The sequence below is a fragment of the Marmota monax genome, unplaced genomic scaffold (assembly GCF_021218885.2).
Source record: "Marmota monax isolate L192 unplaced genomic scaffold, Marmota_monax_Labrador192_F-V1.1 WCK01_AAM20220418_F8-fsc00174, whole genome shotgun sequence".
Taxonomy (NCBI): domain Eukaryota; kingdom Metazoa; phylum Chordata; class Mammalia; order Rodentia; family Sciuridae; genus Marmota; species Marmota monax.
This window is the reverse complement of record NW_026694860.1, coordinates 418,868-439,126: the sequence shown is the minus strand read 5'-3', so window position 1 is coordinate 439,126 and position 20,259 is coordinate 418,868.

The window sequence follows — 20,259 nt, the reverse complement described above, 5'->3', positions numbered from 1 at the left end:
TCATGAAGTTTCACTGTCCAGGCTTTGAAAAATGCTATTCTAGATAATACCAAGGTCAAACCAAAAGCCTTCAATAAAGATAGATTTAAGAGTAAAACATCTTTGATAATTACACTGAACTACAATTTCTGGCACATATTAGCCTATCCTGTAAGAAATGCTTGCAATTTAGTTATTGCATTAGAAGTTGGGAAGTGTGTTCCTAAGAATTGGTTAATCTTTCTTACCTTTTTTATGTTAATGTTTTGGCAAATTAATTTGCAATGCTGCAATTATGCAGTACTAGGAACTTGAATCTAGATGCTTGTGATAGTGAACAAATCAAAGAAATCATATTAGTGACACTTTCTATTAACAGTAAGAATTGATCAATAAGTATATGATGTTGATAACTTTCCAAGACCAATTAAAGTTGGTACAAAAGTAATAATATAGTAACTTATATCTAGAGACAAATATTATTTAGGTTTATTTCCTGACATTAAAAACAAATCCAATACAGGCCATAGACTTTTGTCCTTCTTTGATCTTGAGATTCCCTATCTTTGACTCCTATTTAAAATACAAGAATGGCTTTATGAATGCCATCCCCCAGGGGAAACAATCTCTTTCTAAGTGGAGTTCATCACTTTCATATCTGGGCTAGATCTACTTTAAGTTTTCCAGGACTACAGAATATACTGTATTATAAAATAATCATGGCTACCCGTATTATATAATAACTGTGGCTTCTTGGAGGCTAGAGAACAGTTGTGTCCACAAACAAGGACTTCAAAACATTTGACAGATTACTGTTCACAAAGATCTTAGTACTAAACAAAATAAAATACTTTTAATTATTTTACCTCCTCATATATCATCTACTGTAATTGTTTTTGTCAGCTTTTTTCACTGCTGTGACTAATGGACCCAACAAACACAATTGTATGGGGAGGAAAAGTTGGTTTGGGGGCTCACAGTTTCAGAGGTCTCAGTCCATGGACAGCTGGCTCCATTCCTCTGGCCTCAGGGCGAGGCAGAACATCATGGCAGAAGAGTGTGGCAGAGGGAAGCAGCTAACGTGGTGATCAGGAAGTAGAAAGAAAGACTCCACTAGTTAGATACAAAATAAATACCCCATAGGCAAGCCACCAATGAACCACTTCCTCCAGCCACACCCCACCTGCCTATAGTTACCACTCAGTTAATCAGGGATTAATATACTGATTAGGTTAAGTCTATAACCTAATCATTTCTCTTTCAAACCTTTTTCATTGTCTCACATATGAGTTTTGGGGGACACCTCACATCTAAACCATAGCAGTAATCCTTAAATATGGGTGATAATAATCAGTCTATAAAAATGATCTTCATACATTCTATTAGCATTAAATAAACATAGTCTGTAAAAGTCCAGACATACCACCAGGAATTCATATGCAAAGACTGCATGAGTTCCATAACCAGGCACATCCCAATATACCTACCAATTTAACAAAAATTAAAATGTGTAGTACCTCTAAGCCTATGCATTCATTTTTATGTAAATTGACCAAGTTAACCTATAAATTGGTAAAATCCATCTTATTAATCAAATGTTCTATATTGTAAAGAATATTATTAAATCTCACAAACTCTTTTGTATGTGTATAACAAGTATGACTATAAATAATTTAATTTTGCTTTAATTTTATGCTTTGTTAAAGTAGGATAATTGATATTTTTTGATCTCTTATATAGAAAATGCCTGAAAAATAGTTCCCAAATATGTATCTGGTATTAAAATAAGTGTTCTATGAAAAAAAAATCAACTGAGTGAATATTGTTATTTAAAATATAATTTTACAGAGTGTTGGTGTCAATTTATCATTTAACCACAGTGAATTTGCCTAAGCAGAGCTCTAAAATGCATTTTCATCAGGTAGAGTTATGGAAATATGTCCTCATTTAATGGTTTATCAGTGGGGAAATTAAACCATATTGATTACAATGTGATTACATAGGCTACAGAACTATAAAGAAAAGCTACCAAATGAGTATCAGATGGTGGGCGAAGGGGAAGTCTGTGGAAAGAAAGGGTATATGAGATGCAGTGATATCTTGCTTTTTAACCTGGATGGTAGTAAAATGAATATATGCTTTATATATTCTATGCATAGTAACTATGTTTTATACTATAACTTTTAAAAAGAGAATAGAATGACTTTTCTTACTGCATCTATGTCAGTTGCCTATGGCTGCTGTAACAAAGTACCATATCTTAGGTGGCTTGAAATAACATAAATTGATTCTTTTATAATCCTAGAGGCTACAAGTCTGAAATCAAGGTGTTAGCAGAGTAATACTGTCTCTGAAGTCTCTAGGGAAGAATCTATTCTAGGCCTCTCTTTCTTAGTTTCTGGGGTTGTTCACAGTCCTTGATGGTCCTCGGCTTGTACAGAATCCCTCTAATCTGCCTTTGCTCCCACATGGCATTCTCCCTAAGTGTTTCTGTGTGGGTTTCTTTTCTTCTTCCTCCTCCTTCCCTCCCCCTCAGACACTCCCCCCTTTTCTCCTTCTCCTCCCTCCTACTTTCCCAGAAATGGCAATTGAACCCACTAATGCTTAACCACTGAGGTTCATACTTCCCCAGCCCTTTAAATTATTTATTTTGAGACAGGGTCTCACTAATTTGCTCAGGCTGGTTGAATTGGCCAATCCTCTTGCCTCAGGCTCCAATTGACTGGGATTACACGCATGCATCATCTTGCCAGGCTCCTTCCTCTTGTATAATGACATCAGTCACATTGGATTAGGGCTCATCCTAATTCAGTATGACCTCATTTTTAACTTGAATATATCTGCAAAGACCTCTTTCCAAGTAAGATCACATTCATAAGTACTAGACAACATATCTCCAACATATCTCTTGGAGCAGGTGAAACATTCAATCCCTAACAGCATCCGTCTCTGAAGCCCTGCTAATGATAATGGGAAAGTTAGAGCTATTTCCTTGTTATTTTCACTATATGCAGAATGTTTTCACATATTCATGTATTTATTCCAGTAACTTGGTCAATACTAATAGTGAAGCGTATATAGTATAGATGGCCATATGTTTGGAAAGAATGAAGAGAAAGAGTAAAAGGTAAGCTATCCAAAATTAAATGCTATCTTCAATCAGGTCTGAACTTTTTTGGCCGTTCCCATTTATCCTTTAGTTCAATGTGCAGCAAACAGATTCACATTATAAGACAGACAATGAGGGTGATAAGTAGAAGATTGGCCTCACTTTTTTTAGGGTGCTCTTTTTTACTTCTCAAGATTTTTAAATTCATGTTTGTCTTGCTTTCTGTTGCTTTTGCAATCATTGGTTCTTAAACTTGCAATTAAAAGTTAAGTAAAAGTTTTTGTTTATTTTGCAGCAGTATTCTTAAATATTTATGAAGGATCTTAAGTCTGACTTGCTTTGAGGAAATATAGATGAATTAATAATTGATGTGGCTGCTTTGCAGAAAATTAAAGGTTGGAAGCACGTGTTAAAAAATTAAATCATCCATGGCTAAGATAGCAGATGTTATTTATTTAAAATCTTGCAAAAATGTACAATTAGGTTTTTTTCTTCAGTCCAAGTCAACTAAAACCTAATGATTCATCTCAACTTCTTAAATTCTGAAGCCTAAGGCAAGTCAAAGACTAAAATATAAGGAGGAGAAATTTCAATTTCTAATGCAAAAATTTTTAAGTGAACTGCTTATTAACACAGAAATGAAAATGAAAATAACTAGATTTTATAAGAGTTTATATGTTCTGTACTATATGAGTCTACAGGCAGGACTTATTTATAGTTTTAGTATTATTTATATTGCTTACTAGCCATTTTGGCAAAAAATATCTTTAAAAAGTAATTTGTATCTCTTGCACATTGACACTCATTTATAGATTTAAAATAAAATAAAATAAAGATGCAGAAAATCTTGAGTTAGAAATGCTTCTACCACTGAGCGCAAGTAATTCCCACGTGTAGTGGAGGTACAGTTCACACTTTTGTGCAAGATTTATAGAATTTACGATCTTGGCTGGAAGTGTTATTTAGAGGGTAACCTTCCTATAAAAGTTCAGCAGTTTCATTTCTGCCTAGAGAATGACAGTCTGTCTACCCGAATATACTCAGAGTATTCTAGAGACGGTAGAGTGGAAAGCATGACCTCTCCAAGTTCTTGCAAAAAAACCTCACTTGCTTATCTTGAACTGGAAAGAAAAGAAAAGAAACAAATGCAGAGCAAGTTCAATAAGCAAAACACTATGGCTACTCTCGTAACTTCAAGTTACTGTTGAAAACTGTCTAGTCTTTTTGAAGGTATCATTTTAAAAGACATTTATTCACCTAGCTAGATTTAGAGCTTCTTCTATTCCTTTTCAATAAAATACCCCATAACTTGATGGATCAAGTTTTATAATTCTGGTTTACCTATCTCTACTCCTGGAAGATCCCCATAAAACACTTGCCCTTTCTGAGAACAGTTGCTATCGTCAAATTGCAAAAATCAGGGTAACACATTACCTATTAATTGAAAATATGAATCAGGAAAAGCGTTCCTGGGTTTCCTAAGAAGTGAAAATTTTAATTTTTCTCATATAAGCAGGTTTAAAGGTTGTGTGCTTCTCTAGTGTAACTAAGGTGATATGAAGTCTGAAATATTTTTTCTCCAATTTGCCAGAATCAATTATTTTCCTAAAGACTTAATTTAATCCAGTCATCTTTCTTGTTGATCCTATCAAATTCCTTACATTTTTTCTGTTGTATGCTCTTATACTTCCTCTTGGTTTTATAAAAGGAAGGAGAAAAGGAAAGTAAGAAGGAGGGAGGGTGTGAAGAAATTATGTCTCAATGGAAGTATTACTGGAAGTCCTCATTATGTGATTTCCCCATAATAACGGGGTTGGATAAACATTCTACGTTTGAAGTAGTGGTTCTTCAATAGTCTTAAGAGTAAAGGCTAAGGGGGACTGGGGCTGGGGCTGGGGCTGGGGCTCAGCAGTAGCACACTTGCCTGGCATGTGTGAGGCATTGGGTTCGATTCTCAGTACCGTATATAAATAAATAAAATAAAAGGTCTATCAACAACTAAAAAAAAAATTGAAAAAATAATAAAGAATAAAAAAGCAAAACCCACTCTTGCTTCATTTGGTTTCTGTTAAGTGTCATTTAGTCTCCTGATGGAGGCCTCTGAACTTATTATATAGTCCCATAGAGAACTGACATACCTATACAACTCATTACTTCTTGTAGTACTAAAAACTTTTTTTTCTTATTTAATTCAAGTAAAATAAATAAATTATTCTATTCTTCCTTAAATACTCTTAGAACCTGTTTCTTCAAATAAAATATCCAGGTTGGGATCCTACTTTATGCTTCCAAAATATATTTACATAAATTTCTGTCAACCGTTCACTGTAAAGTGAAAAGACCATGCTACTGAATAGCTGGCCTCTTCTGGGTAGTAAAAATTGTAACAGTGTCTTTCAAGCATTGCTATGTCGTTATGTTCTCTTGGTATAATTTCTGCAACAATGCCATACAAAAATCAATACGGTTTGTTCTGGATTTAACCAACGCATTCAAAGAACACAAGAGAAATGCTTTCAAAACTTAGAAAAGAGTGGAGTGGGATTGTTCATCTGGCTTTTCAGTTACATTAGTAAACTCATTCTGCATCATGATTGAAATACATAGTCTGCAATGAAAAGCAGCTGCTCAGTACTTCCAGAGAAAGTCACAATTTAAAATATAGATTTAATTTTCACAGGATTAATTTAGGTTAGAATTAAAATAGCTTTTTCATTTTAATACTGAAATGTATGCTGTGAAAAGTCACCCGTATACCCCATAAGAACCTTAAGACTTAATTCCGTAGCTGCTGAAAGAGCTGTTCATCTTCTGTCCATCATCCAGAATCTGCCCTTTGAAAAGAACCCTGGACAGAGGAGAATCGTGTTGCCCAACTGTAAGCCTCGCTTCCTGGGACAGCAGTTGTCAGTGACTGGTCTAATGTAGAAAGTACAGCATGTAGCATAAATTATATACAACTGTATAGTATAAACTATGCAGTATGCTATACAGAATAACTAGTGTCAAGTCCCAGCACCCTCACTGGAATACAGAATCACTCTTTATTATTGAGACAGCATCACAGCTCTAACTTTTCTCTCTTTCTGTCTTAGCTTGGGCTGCCATTACAAGGGACCACAGACAAGGTGATTTATAAACAACAGAATTTCTTATTTCTAATAACTCTGAACATTAGCAGTATGAGATCATGGTACTATCGTAGTTGGGGCTGGATTCTGGCTTTAGACTGTCATCTTCTACAAAAAGAGCTAGCTAACGTTCTGACTTCTTCCTATAAGGGCACTAAGACCCTCTATGAAGGTATCCCCCACATGACCTAATGAACTCCCAAGGGTCTATCACCAAATACCATCACATATGAATTTGGGAGACACACAAACTTCCTGCCCATTGCCCTAACCTTGACTACCTCTGCTCATTCTCCCCTTTTTTTTCTCCCTCCTCTCCCTCTCTTCATTCTCAATGCATCCCCCCTTTTCTCACCTTCCCTTTCTCCTTTTCCTTTCCCAGTCTCCCCTTCCTTTCTTGTTCCTTCTCTAATTTGTCCCAAGGAGAATACTGCATGTACTTTGTCTCAGGAACTCAACTGAAATCAGTGCTTAGGAAAGATGAGAATTTAACCCAAAAGAGTTCATGCAATTTATTTTCTGGACAATATTTTAAAAGAATAACATAAGTAATTATCTTCCTGAAGTCATATAGATATGAATCAATTTAGAACTTTTCTGATTCGATCATGTTGATGACTTAATTATGAGGGATATTGAAACAGTTAAAATAAATGTAAATCCGTGCACATGTAAGAATGACCCAGTGGCAGAGAAGAAGCACACTCAGCTCTGTGTTCATCTTTTGATTTATACCTTTGACTCTGAATTTAAACAATCTAGTTTTCATATGGGAAAAAATATCTTTGAAGTTTAAGAGTAAGTTTCCTTTTTTGTTATAAAAATAGTGACCTTAATGGGAAAAAAATGATTTCACCATGACCCATTTGTAAATTTTCAATATTCTTTTATTTTTCCATTAACAATTATTTTTCTTGGTTAGTTAACCCTTGAAATAATACAAATATTAATCTTAACCAAAACAGATTAAATATGCAGTCTATCTGCTTTGCAAAATATCTGCTTTATATTCCCTTTTTTAGAGGCAAACTGCAATTACTTTAATAAAGGTCTAGAAGCCCATTCTATGCACCATTGTCAAAAGAACTGAATGTGGTATTAGAAAGCACTGGCAACCCCAAAATTAGGATGCTCACATTAACAAGGGGTGGTGGGCACCAGTTAGTAGAAAGTCATCAGGTGCCAAGTATCACTTAGGTATCTTTTGCTTTTTTGAAAAGTTTTCAAACTTGTTTAACTTTCACATTATACTGAATTTACAAGCAGCTGGTTGGCATTTTAAAAAATCCTGTCATCATTTCAGATTGGCTACCGGTGTCTAAAAGAATGGCATCTATCTAAGCTGAAAAAGTGTGTTCTCCTGTACATTTTAGTATCTTTGTCTCATTACACAGTTAACGTTCTGTTTCACCATCTAATGTAACATAATACATCAAGTAAAATTTGAAGAAGGAAATCATTTTATACATTAGGGAGCTACTTTCTATCTCTTATATCTATCTAAGCTGGTATCTATCTCCACTTCCCTGAGTACACCAAATAGCACTACAGACTAAGCCCACATCTGCTTGCAGACACTGGTGAATCAGTTGATGGCTGACTTTTTAAAAATCTGAGTAGCTTGGCACATCACATTCACCAAAAGTTGCAACATACGATGTTTTATAGCTTCAATTTGCTTGAAAAGGCTGTGTTTTTCTTGTGTATCATCTTTTCCTGTCTTGTTTATATATTTTACCACCTACATAGATTCACACAAAAATATCAAGTTCTTTTTCATTTCCTTAATTAAGACAAACTACATAATTTCATAAATGCCAATGGGGGAAAATATTGCTAAGTTCTGTTTCTTCTAAGACAAAAGTACAGGAAAAGAAAATGGTCTAAGACTGTGTTTGGTTCCCATATGTCCCAATGTTGAAGAGAATGTACTTCTTTCCCCCAGGTGATGTAGTGCCCATGAATTTTTGGGTACAAATATATCATTCTCTTTCCAGTAGTACATATCTCAATATTTTGATAATGGCTTCAGACAGTTTTACAACATTGAATGATGTTTACTCTTTCTTCTGAAACTTTTAAAGTTACAATTATCAATTTAACATTAAAGATATCTCATATCAGAGGATTAAAGATTTGACATGAAATTCAATTCTCTAATCATCCACTGTCACCCATATTATTGTTGTTTGTATTGTCATTACTAACAGATCTATGTTCATCTTATGGTGTGTACTTCATTGACTTTGAGAACAACGTAGATTTCTTTTGCGGAAAAGTTCTTGAAGTTTAAAACTAAGTTCTTATTTAAAACATAGTAACTTTATTGGAGAATACCAATGGTGTTGAGGGGAGAAAATGACATAAATTTTAAAAAGTTAGTTCTAACCTATTTAATTTTTATAAAGCATCCATTGTATAACTGGAGTAAGATAGAATTTTTAAATCCCAGTTCCTTATAAAGAATTTATATAGCCAGCTACCTGTTTTTGTAGAACCCACAAGCTATTTTTTATTTTTACATTTTTAAATGGCTATATTTTAAATTGCTATCTAAATCTCTGCATAGTATCCTTGATTTTGCCTTTTGACCAAAAAAAACTTCAAAATGTTTACTAGGTGTCCTGTTTAGAAAACGTTTTCTGGCCTCTGACCTGAAGGAGAGGGTCAGTGTGCCTAGATCACTAACGTATAGTCTTCAGTGATGACCTTGGTCACTGAAGTCAGAAATTACAGCCCTCCAAAAATATAAGCAGTTCAGTCGAGTTCAGAAAGGGGGTCAGGAGGCAATAATTAAGTTTACTTTTCCACTTCTTTTCAATTTTTATTTATCTCATTGTATTTATTTATAAATATTGCACTCTATTTTTCTCTATTTCTTCCATTTTTTTTCTTCCAGACAGAAATATCATATTCCTTATAGAGTATAAATACAACCAAACCGCGTGTTTATAGGGAGACTGAGATGTTATCTTCTCCAACAATGATTACTGATGTTGAAATAATTGAGTAATGAATATTTATAAAACATATTAAAACTATACAAATAAACAATATAAAATAAAAATTAAAAAATAGAAAAATGGTGGTTTTCTTTCTCCCCTAGAAAGCATCAGGTAGGGTTATACAGACCATTTGTATAAAGATAGCATACACATATGTTGTCAGCACTGATAGAAATGATCAGCTTAGAGAATGTGTCCACTTAGTAAAAATTCAGGATTTATTAAAGGTTTTACACATTACTCCCTTGGAGTATTTTGACATGAATATTCTATTTGATCATATCCATAACTTTTCTACTGATGCTTGCAGACATTGGATGTTGGGAAGACTTTCTCAAATTTTAACATGTCATCTTTTATTAAAAAAAATAATTATTTTTATAAAAATAACCTTTTCCATGGTCCAACTTTATGACTCTAAACAACACTTTAGACTTAGATAAGTAAGCTTTCTAGACATCATATTCTACCTTTCTAATTTTTACAGAACAATGAGTTTATAATAGTGTTCTAAGAGAGTTGAACACCAGACTAGATTTCATTTGAAGATTAGAATGAGTAACAATTTCATGTCATTCAAGTCTAACTGAACAGGCTGTTCAAAATGAGAAAATAAAATAAAATTAAAAACAAACATAAATCCTAAATTCTGATTCCTTTGGAAATAGCAGGGAGAGGACATTTGAAAAACAACTTCAACCCTTCATTTAGAGATAAAAGGAAATGAGGTCCAGGGCAATAAAGGGTTCTGCAGACCTCTTCAGCACTCAGCTTTTGTAATTTTTATTTCTAAATAAGTAAATATGAGCTTCTAAACTTCTTTTTTACACTTGGAGCAGAATAAGATAGTATCTAACCCAATTCTACACAGCTTAAGTAAGTCAACCTGCTAGTAGCACAGCGTTTCTTTTTGGGTATGTCTTTCTTCCAAAGTTAGTTTTTCATTTAGCACCCAAAGACTACACTGTAGCACTTAGAAAAGAAAAAAGGTTTTATTTTTAAAGAGTGTTAAGACTACAAATGATTAAAGAGTCTTTGATACCAAAAATATCCTAGGTAAAAGGGGAAATTCTCAGTTTGAACTATATGCAATTCTAAATGTGGCAGACTTCCTATTAGCCCAGACTTTGAAAAGAGCAGAGGGTGAGGCTGTAGCTTTTTGCTAAGGAGCACAACTCATGTCACAATGAGTTATGGAGTAAGAATCCTTCATTTCCCCTATTGTATATATACACACACACAAACATACACAGTCTCAAACACACAGACACTTACACTCAAATGTTCTCAAGTGTTCAAATAGCATATAAATACACAGACTTAGACACACAGAGTCACATGTACTCACACAAAACTTATTAGGCACCAAAAATAACTATAGTAATGAGCAATGATAATTATAATCTTAAGTATAATTCCTTATGTTCATTATTACTCTTCTTTAATGAAGTGACCTCCTTATTAAAAATGTCTTGTGACCATATAGAAAAATAGCATCTTTTTTTTTCTTTTACTGGATATTGACCCCAGGGGTGCTCTACTACTGAGCTACATCCCTACCCCTTTTTGCTTTTTATTTTGAGTCAGGAACTCACTAAGTTGCCCAGGCTGGTCTGGAACTTTTGATCCTCTGGTCTCAACCTCCTGAGTCACAGGAGATTCACAGCTGGCAGGTGACCTTATTTTCTCACCTTTGAAATGCAAGAGTTCAAGGCTTCTCACCATCCTCACACTCTTAGAACATATTTATATTTGCATACAAACCAGAGTGATGAACTCTTATTAGCTAACCTCAAATGATCTGCCAAAGCTTTGGAATAAAGCATTTACTGAACACCTGAATATTCTTCATTAGAGAAATTATAATGCTTTCAAAATTAATTTAAAGCAGGCGAATGTTCATTTGGTTGACATACTGTCCATTGAAATTGAACACATGAATGCTTCAGTAGATATAATCCTGGGGTATTATCAACAGTAAATCATCTAAATCACCATAAAATACATTATTTACTAAGGATATTACTCCCTTGGCTGCTAAACAGACATCATGTGTCATGTGTGGTATGCAAACTTTAAGTAATTATGGTTAAATAATAACTGTTTATTGAAAGCAGAACTTTCTTATAGGAGCCTCTTCAGGAGTTACACCTGTCACTAATCCTATATTCCATTCATTCAATATAGCTTCAATTTAGTTATTTCAAAAATCTTTCAGAATTGGGAAAATTAATGAAATGATAAACATGTATCTCCTCTCCCTTATAGAAAAAAAATCAGTGTACTACCCACACTTATTATGTTATTAACTATTGAGTTTCTAAAATAATCAGATGATATGATAGTGTTTTCCATGGAACAGATACAGTGCTAAAGCTCAGAGAACAGGTAACCTGCCTGAAGCCACGTAGCCAGTGTGATATCCACTTTTCATCATCGCTGTGACCAAAATACCCTACAAAAATAATTTAGGTGTGAAAAAGCTTATTTGTGGTCACCATTTCAGAGGTTCAGTCCAGGCCAGCCAGTCATCTTGCGTTGGGCCAGTGGTCAGGCAGAGCATCACAACGGAAAGGGCAGCGGTGGAAAAAAGCTGCTCACTTCATGGCAGCCAGGAAGTGGGAAGGGAATGGGGAAGGAGCTACAGGGATAAAGAATCCTTATAGGGCATGACCCCAGTAACCCACCTTTTCCAGCCATACTCCATTGTTGTTACCACCTTGTCCGTCCACTCAAACTAGGATGGAACGGTCGGGGTAAGGCTCTCACAATCCAAACATTTCACCCCTGAACATTGTTGCACTGACACAGGAGTTTTGGGGAGAGTACCTTATATGCAAACCATAACAACCTGTAAGTGGAAGATCTGAGTTTGGAACCCAGTTCTGAGGGACTCTTATTTCCAGCTGCAGACATTCCCCTGGAGCTTCTATGTTAATCTATTCTAATCTATGCAAAGTTTCTATGCAACCTCTTCTTATCTTCTAGATGAGTGATTTCTGCCCCCAGTTGATCATTAGAATCACAAAAGAAATATAAAAAAAAATGACTGGGACCCATCCAAAATCAATTATTAAGAGATGGAACCTAAGCCTTGGATATGTTTTGAAGGCTGCTCTGGAGATGTTGATGTGCAACCAGAATTGAGAATCACTGTTTTAACTAGTGGTTCTTAAAGTATAGTCCCTAGGACAGTAACAGCAGCAGCATCTGGGAACTCACAAATTCTCTGGCTTTATCACAGAGCTCATAGGTGAAATTTGAAGTCTGAGGCTCAATGATCTGTGCTTTATAAGCCTTTCAGGTGATTCTGATGAGTTAAGTTTTGAGGACCACTGCGTCTGTCAAGGAGAGGATTCTAGAGAGGTGATTTTCAAAATTTAACATGCATAGAATCAACAGGGGGTCTTGTTAAAATGCATATTTTAATTCAGGAATTCTGGGTGGAATCTGAGATTTTTGTATTTCTAACAAGCTTCCAGGTGATGTAGATGCTGTCCACAGAGGACACTTTGCATAAAAGCTGGTCTCCAGTTTTTTTTCTTTACTTTTCTTTTTTCTCTTTTTGGTACTAAAGATTGAACTCAGGAGCACTCAACCAACTCAGCCACATCCCAGCCCTATTTTGTATTTTATTTAGACACAGGGTCTCACTGAGTTGCTTAGCACCTCACTTTTGGTGAAGCTGGCTTTGAATTTGTGATCCTCCTGTCTCAGCCTCCTGAGCTGCTCAGATTACAGGCATGTGCCACTATGCCCAGTTCTTTTTCTTTTTTTAATTTGCATTACCAATGTAAATTTTCCATCCAGGGTAATAATCTGGTGTTAAAAAGAATGCTCCTAGAAAGAGCTACCCCAGTAATAATAGATAAGAGAACACAGATGTTCCCCTATAGCACATGAGATGGGCCAAATGAAACACAGCACCAAAACAGTTCCAAATCTAGTTCTTGATAACTTTTCACAAGTCACTTTTCCTCATGACAGTATCAACTGTATCCTTCAAGGTGATGATATTATGGTGACTTCATCTCCTTTGGCAGTGTGGACCTCCTGTGATTGGAATTATTCCCTTATAAAAGAGGCACTCAAGAGTTAACTTGTTCCTCCCACCAGGATACCGAGAGCAGATGCCATCTAGGAGGAAGCAGATCCTCTCCAAAACTCCACCATGTTGATACCTTGGTCTTGGACTTTCAAGCTTCCATATAATGAGAAATAAATTTCTTTTGTTCATGTTACCTATTTTATGATATTTTATCATAGCTGCCGAGACAGAGGTAAGTGTATAAGAAAGTTTGTATTACTGTCTAATGAATATTCACTATATTTCCATATTCTACTTGGACTATTCCATATTCTACTATGCTGGTCGTTATGGAGACTGTGATTATAAACACTTAAAAGCTTTTGACAGGTTACCAACTCAGAAATTTCTTCTAACTGCTTGTTGGATGCATGAAAAACAAATTAATAGACTATTATTTCAGAAGATGACTTAATTTCTTTTTCCAGTATTCGGGTTCAACTCCAGGGGCACTACTAAACTACATCCCCAGCCCTTTTTTTTTTTTTTTTTTTTGAGGTAGGGTCTCACTAATTTCTCTGGCTATCATGTGTCTGGCAATTCTCCTGCATCAGCTTACAGATAGCTAGGATCAGAGGCATTTAGCACTGTACCCAGCAAGACTGCTAGATTTTTCAAAATAGCTAGATTTCCTTTATTCACACTAATGAGGAAATGTTTTAAGTAGTCACAATAATAACAGGCTCACAGAGCATCTGCCCTATTATATCACTAATTCAGTCACTACTTTATGCTTGCACAGTCCACACATAGTGGACAGAAAACACTAAAAGATTAAAAAGGACTTCTCTCTTGGAATAGCAGCATTTTTATTTTGAGCTTCAGTTTGCAGTATTACAAATTACCATTTTGCCCCTTCCCCTCTTATTGTAATTGAAAGAAATAGGCAAAATTTTTGAAAGGGCAACAGCAAATGACAAAAGAAAATGAAACATATGATTTTTTTGTAGTTCAGTATTTTTATAGACATTGGCTTCAAATTCCTGCCCTTTATTCCTAAAACTATGGAGGTAAGATAAATACTCACTTTCAAGGTTAGAACCAAAGGCCAAGGGTATCATTGCTACCTGGGCCTCCACAGACCTGGGGAAACAGTGAATCCTGAGAGTCAGAGTTAACCAAGAAGGTGTGCTGATTAGAATCAGGCAGGGAAGATAGAAAGACTAAATTGATTGGATTGACAATGGCCAAATTACTCAGGAAGTTCTCCCAGATTGAGTTGAGACCCTTAGAGAACATGGAGACTTGTCTTAGGAAGCAGAGGGCTGATGACAAAGCACAGCCTGGAGAATCACAGAGGGAACAAAACCTAGGGTAACCTACTCATTCATGATGCTCTGAAAAATGAGCTGGCTGGGCACAAAAAGTGATCCAATTGGTAAAAATAATGAATTTGTCAACCACATAAAGAAAGCACCTCTTATTCACCTGAATAATACACAGATGTACAAAAATGTCAGAGACAGAGATGGATGAAGGATGAATAAATAGCAGACACAGTTCTCCAGCATCACCAGATAAAATATATGGCCCTGGACTTCAGCAAAAACAAGCAGAATTCTGAATCACCTCAGGAGCCAGCATAAGTGTGATCTCTTTGCTGAGTGTTGAGAATACAATATTTAGTAGAAACAGGCACAGTGCCTGCCCATATGGAGTTTGTCATTTGGATGGAAGATGTCCATAAAATATTCACTCAAATATAAAACTATGATTGGCACTATGAAGAGGAAGTGAGTGGTGCTCTGAGAACTTGAAAGAGAGAGTTTAACCTAAAGAGGATGGTGCAAGATAGCATCCTCAAGGAAGTAATGATTTTGCTGAGATCTGAACAAAGAGTAAGGGAACAAGCTGCCATCAGTGTGCTTAATGAAGAGGTGATGAGGGTTTCTATGATGTAGAAAGAACATGAGCAAAGTCCTGTTTTCAAAAGACTATGTGTTTTAGTCAGCTATTTCGCTACTGTGACTAAATGACCCAACCAGCACACCTGTAGAGGAGGAATAGTTCATTTAAGGGCTCAAGGTTTCAGAGGTCTCAATCCATACACAGCATGCTCCATTCCTGAGGGCTGGAGGTGAGGCAGAACATCATGGTGGGAGAGCGTGGCAACGAGAAGAAGCTCACACAGTGATCAGGAGAGAGAGAGAGAGAAAGATCTCCACTTGTTAGATACAAATATATATCCAAAACCATGCCTCAATTCCCACCTCCTCCAGCCACACCCTACTACTTCAGTTAACACTCAGTTAATTCCCTTTAGGGAATTAATTCAATGAATGGTTAAAACTCTCACAACTCAATAATTTCTCCTTTGAACCTTCTTGCATTGGCTCACACTTGAGCTTTTGGGGGACACCTCACATCCAAACCATAACACTATGCAAGATCCAGTTGCTAAAAAGGCAAGAGGAAGGGATATATAGTGGCAAGTGACACTAGAGAAGACAGTTGAAAGACCCTGTTAAATATTTTGCTCTTTATTCTAAAATTAATGAAAACCATTTAGTTATCTAAACAGGACTGATTTTGAAATTATACTTTATAAAAAAGATGATTCCAGCAAAGGCATAGTGGTGTAGTATAGCCCAGATTTTAAAGAAATGACTTGGCAGGTTTTCAGAGGCTCTTTCAGGTCTCTAGGGTAAAGATGACAGACACTGGAAGGAGAGTCATGGCTGTGTTGATTTGGAGATGTTTAGAAAAGAAAAGGTGATGAATTAATAAGATGTGGCATGTGTAAAAAGCAAGCCTTGGAAGATGACTCAGGTTTCTGGCTCCCATGTCTTTCAAACAGCAAGGCTTTGTTTGGTTGGCAGGGGTGGGGGGGGGGAGGTGGCAGTAATACATCTACTTTGGGGTGCTTAGTATTTAAGATGGCCACACGGAGATACCAAGTAGGCTATTGAATATACCACTCCAGAGCTTAGAGGAGAGCTCTGGGCTTGAAACAAAAATAAACAAGCCATGTACATGGTCAAAGCTACAGGCACAGGTGAGATTGCCTAGGAAAAGTGGATAAAGTGAGAAAAGATCTCAGGAGGAGCCTTGAATAAGTCCAAAATATAAAGGAGAAGGATGAATCTTCCTTGTCTTCCTCCCTCCAGCCAGACTTCACCTTGATCGAAGAAGGTGCTATCCGTGCAGTAGAAATAACAAATAAACAGAGCAAAATATACTAATATCTTTACTTCCAAACACAGGGTTAATGTCAGAGTAAGATAGCTTAGACTAGTCACTAAGTAAACTTCGTCAAAATTTCAAATACACAACAGAAACATATGTTATTCTGATTTTCACCTTATCAAAGATGCTTTTATTTACCAAAGTATGTCTATTAAAAACTTAATTGTCTCCAAGCATTTCAGATGAGATTGCTTTGGCATCTGGAGGACCTAGTAAATTCTCCATGCCCTTGCAGATTGTTTGTGCTCCTGTTAGACTCTGAAGATGACAGCCATATGAGTCAGACATGCAGCATAGGATTTATGCAAACCAGTGGGAGACATTCCACTCCAAACCTTAACAAGGTAGGTATGGTTTCCAGAGAGTTGAGAAGGTTGACAATGAAATAGGAAAGGAGAATAGTTCCTCCTCTCCAAATACAAGATATGTATTCATGTACATATCTCTTCAGAAGTTCCATCCTCAGTGACAATCAGAAAATATCAATGCCAAAGGAGAAACCTACATGTTCCTTATGAATTGCTAATCAAGCAGTTAAGGCTTTAGAATGAGGTTAACCAGGAAGCACCAACGTAAATTTTGTAACACGAAAATGATGCATCTAGGTATATGTTTTCAATGGTTGATTCCGTATTTTATTAAATAACAACAAACACCCCCACACACATATACTAGAAGTACATAATCACACTAAAAGATAAAATATCTATAAACTCAGTTTTTATATCTGAGTTTATGCCAGCATTAAGATTTTTTTTTCCATTTTAAAAACATAGCTGTTAAGGGGGGCATAATGATACAGTGAGGCAGATGAAAAAACTGAAGAATTATTGAAATACTCCCAGTTGATAACTTCATCTTGAGATATAAGTATACTCTAAGGATTTTCCATGAGATTTTTAGTTCTTGTGTTTGAGTGATTCATTTTTTTATATTTACATTTTAAATTGTTCTGAGGAATGTTTTTGTACACTGGAGAGAACTAATAAAATCATAACTGAAAACATATACACCGTCTTTTTCAATATATTTTTAATATGTTTTAGTTATACATGGACACAATATCTTTATTTTGTTTATTTTTATGTGGTGCTGAGGACTGAACCAAGTGCCTCACATGTGCGAGGCAAGCGCTCTGCCACTGAGCCACAATCCCAGCCCTTTCTTCAATATCTTTGTAATTTTTATTTAAAATTTTATTTTTGTATTTCTTATCAAGAACATGTTTTTTTCTTCTGACATGATTATTCTATTATGAATTTTACTTTTTTTATTCTGGCTTTGTTGAACTTTGCAGATTTAAGCACCTCAACAAACTTAAAATATAAGGTTGGAAAAAAATTCCTGATGTGATGTCAGCTGAGTGGTATTTATACTTTGTAGTCAGAAATGTTACAAAGAGATTGTCTCTGCTTGTGATCTCACACTATGGGGAGCTCTGAGGGTCTGACAGCGCCTGACACCGTGATATACTCCTGTTACATGGATGAAGCAGACAGCCAGAGCAGAGTTCTCAGCAGAGCATAAGGAAAGATTTATAGACATGGCAAAAGAACACTTTGCCTGTTCCCTTCTTTAAATAATTATGACTTTCCATGAATCTCTTTCTAAATCAACTACATAATGACAAATATCTGGGCAAAGAAAAGGCCACAAAAATATCACTTACAGTAAGCACTATTGAGTTTTTAGAAGCATAGTATTGAATTCTCTGTTGTACGCTCTGCATATGATTCATTATGTGGGATGCTCCCCACCTCTCCACACTCCATATATTTCTCCCATTATCATTCAAAAAGGACTTTTAAAACTCCTCTTTCTGTCAAGTTCATTCTTTCTCAATACATGGGTTCAAGAAGAAAATATTTCAGTGTGTTTTTCATTGAATAAGTTAAGGAGATGGGATAAAAACCTTTGCCTAATCAATGATGTGATGTGAATACCCTGGAAGGTATTTCCAGGATTGGGGGAAAGAAAAAAAAAAGGTGTACAAGTATATGTTTTGTTTAATAAATAAAGGGTTACATAAAGTAAAATTTTTGAAACACTGAATTTTTTTAATGTCACTTTGTTCTAAGAAGGAAAAAAATATTTATGGACCATCTGCTCTGCATGGAGTTCTTTCACAGAGGAATCTGTCAGTCTTCACAGCAGTTCAAGAAATGATACGATGTCAGCCCCATTTCACAGATAAGCACATTGAGTGCCAACCAGGTTGTATGCCTAGGACTGCACAGATAATAATAACATAACAGACCCAGAATCTGAAGCTTTTTCTGGTCTCAATTCCATGTTCTTCCCCAAGACTGACTAGAATCCACAACTCATTAGCATTGCATGCAAAAGCAAATAAACAAAATGAAAACCAAAATAATCCAACACTCCTGCTTTACTTCTATAATCTGAGTTCACAACATGAGAAAGGGTGGTGATTGCCTTCTGATTTTATATTTTATATAATTCCACATATTCAGTCTAACAAAAAAAACTTGAGGAATATAATATTTATTAATGTGCACATTTGCTGAGCTCTGAGCTATGCATATTTGTTATTTGCATAATATTATGTAACTATTGTAATCCTCACAATAACAACACCAACTAGGTATTGTTACCCTCTCCATTTTGATGATGAGGAAACCAAAGGTGAGAGGTTAAAAAATTATTCACATGGCTTGTAAAATGGCAGGCCTGATCTTGGTTCTTTCTGCTTATATTGCAGTGAAGAGTTCTTACCCACAATGTTAAATCACCTCCCTTAATTACATAACTGTTATAAAACTAAACAATCACATAATTGCTATAAAATGCTGATTATTTGTGTATTTCTATATATCTAAAAAGCAATGTGTTGCATTTTGTATAAAAACTATAAGATTACTGTTGTTAATCACCCAAATAATACATAAATAGTATAAAAAGAAATGTGGAGATGTGGCACAGTGGTTAAGCACCCCTGGGTTCAATCCCTGGTACCCCCCCTCAAAAAAAAGTTGTAATCTATTTCTTTCCCCATTAATTATTCTTCTTCCCCCAAAGGGTAGCTATTGTTAACAGATGGATATCTTTTCAGCATATAGATATATAGATATATGGGCCAATATCTGGGCAAAGAAAAGACCACAAAAATATCACTTACAGTAAGCACTACTGAGGTTTTAGAAGCACAATAATGAATTCTCTATTATTCTTTCTCTACATGATTCATTATGTGGGATATTCCCCACCTCTCCACACATCATATAGTTCTTCTATTATCATTCAAAAAGGACTTTTAAAATACCCTCTTTCTGTCAAGTCCATGCTTTTCTCAAGGCAAAGGATCAAAAAGAAACTGCATATATCCATATTCTGCTGCCTCTTTTCTTGATTCTGTTAACATATCTTGGTGCTTTTTGTACATCAGGACACTTAACATTAATGTTCATTCTTTGCTCCTGAATAATTTACCATAATACACATATTCCATATCTTAGTTCTCCATTCTACAACCAACTGGCATCATATTCCTTAACGGGCTCTTTAAGTTTTCTCTGAAGCATCTATCGTGTGCTCTTTCTAATTACCTACTGGATGTTTCTATTTGGATGACCACAGATGGGCTTCAAGTCCAAAATGAAATTAACCACCACATTCCATGTTGTTGATACCTGCGTGTTCACGAGGTCAGGAGTGATGGACCAGTGTTGGTCAGGGCTTATTCGAACTAGCTCATGATAAATTAAGTAGAGAAGCAGGGTAAGCATTAGAAATTTTCACAAT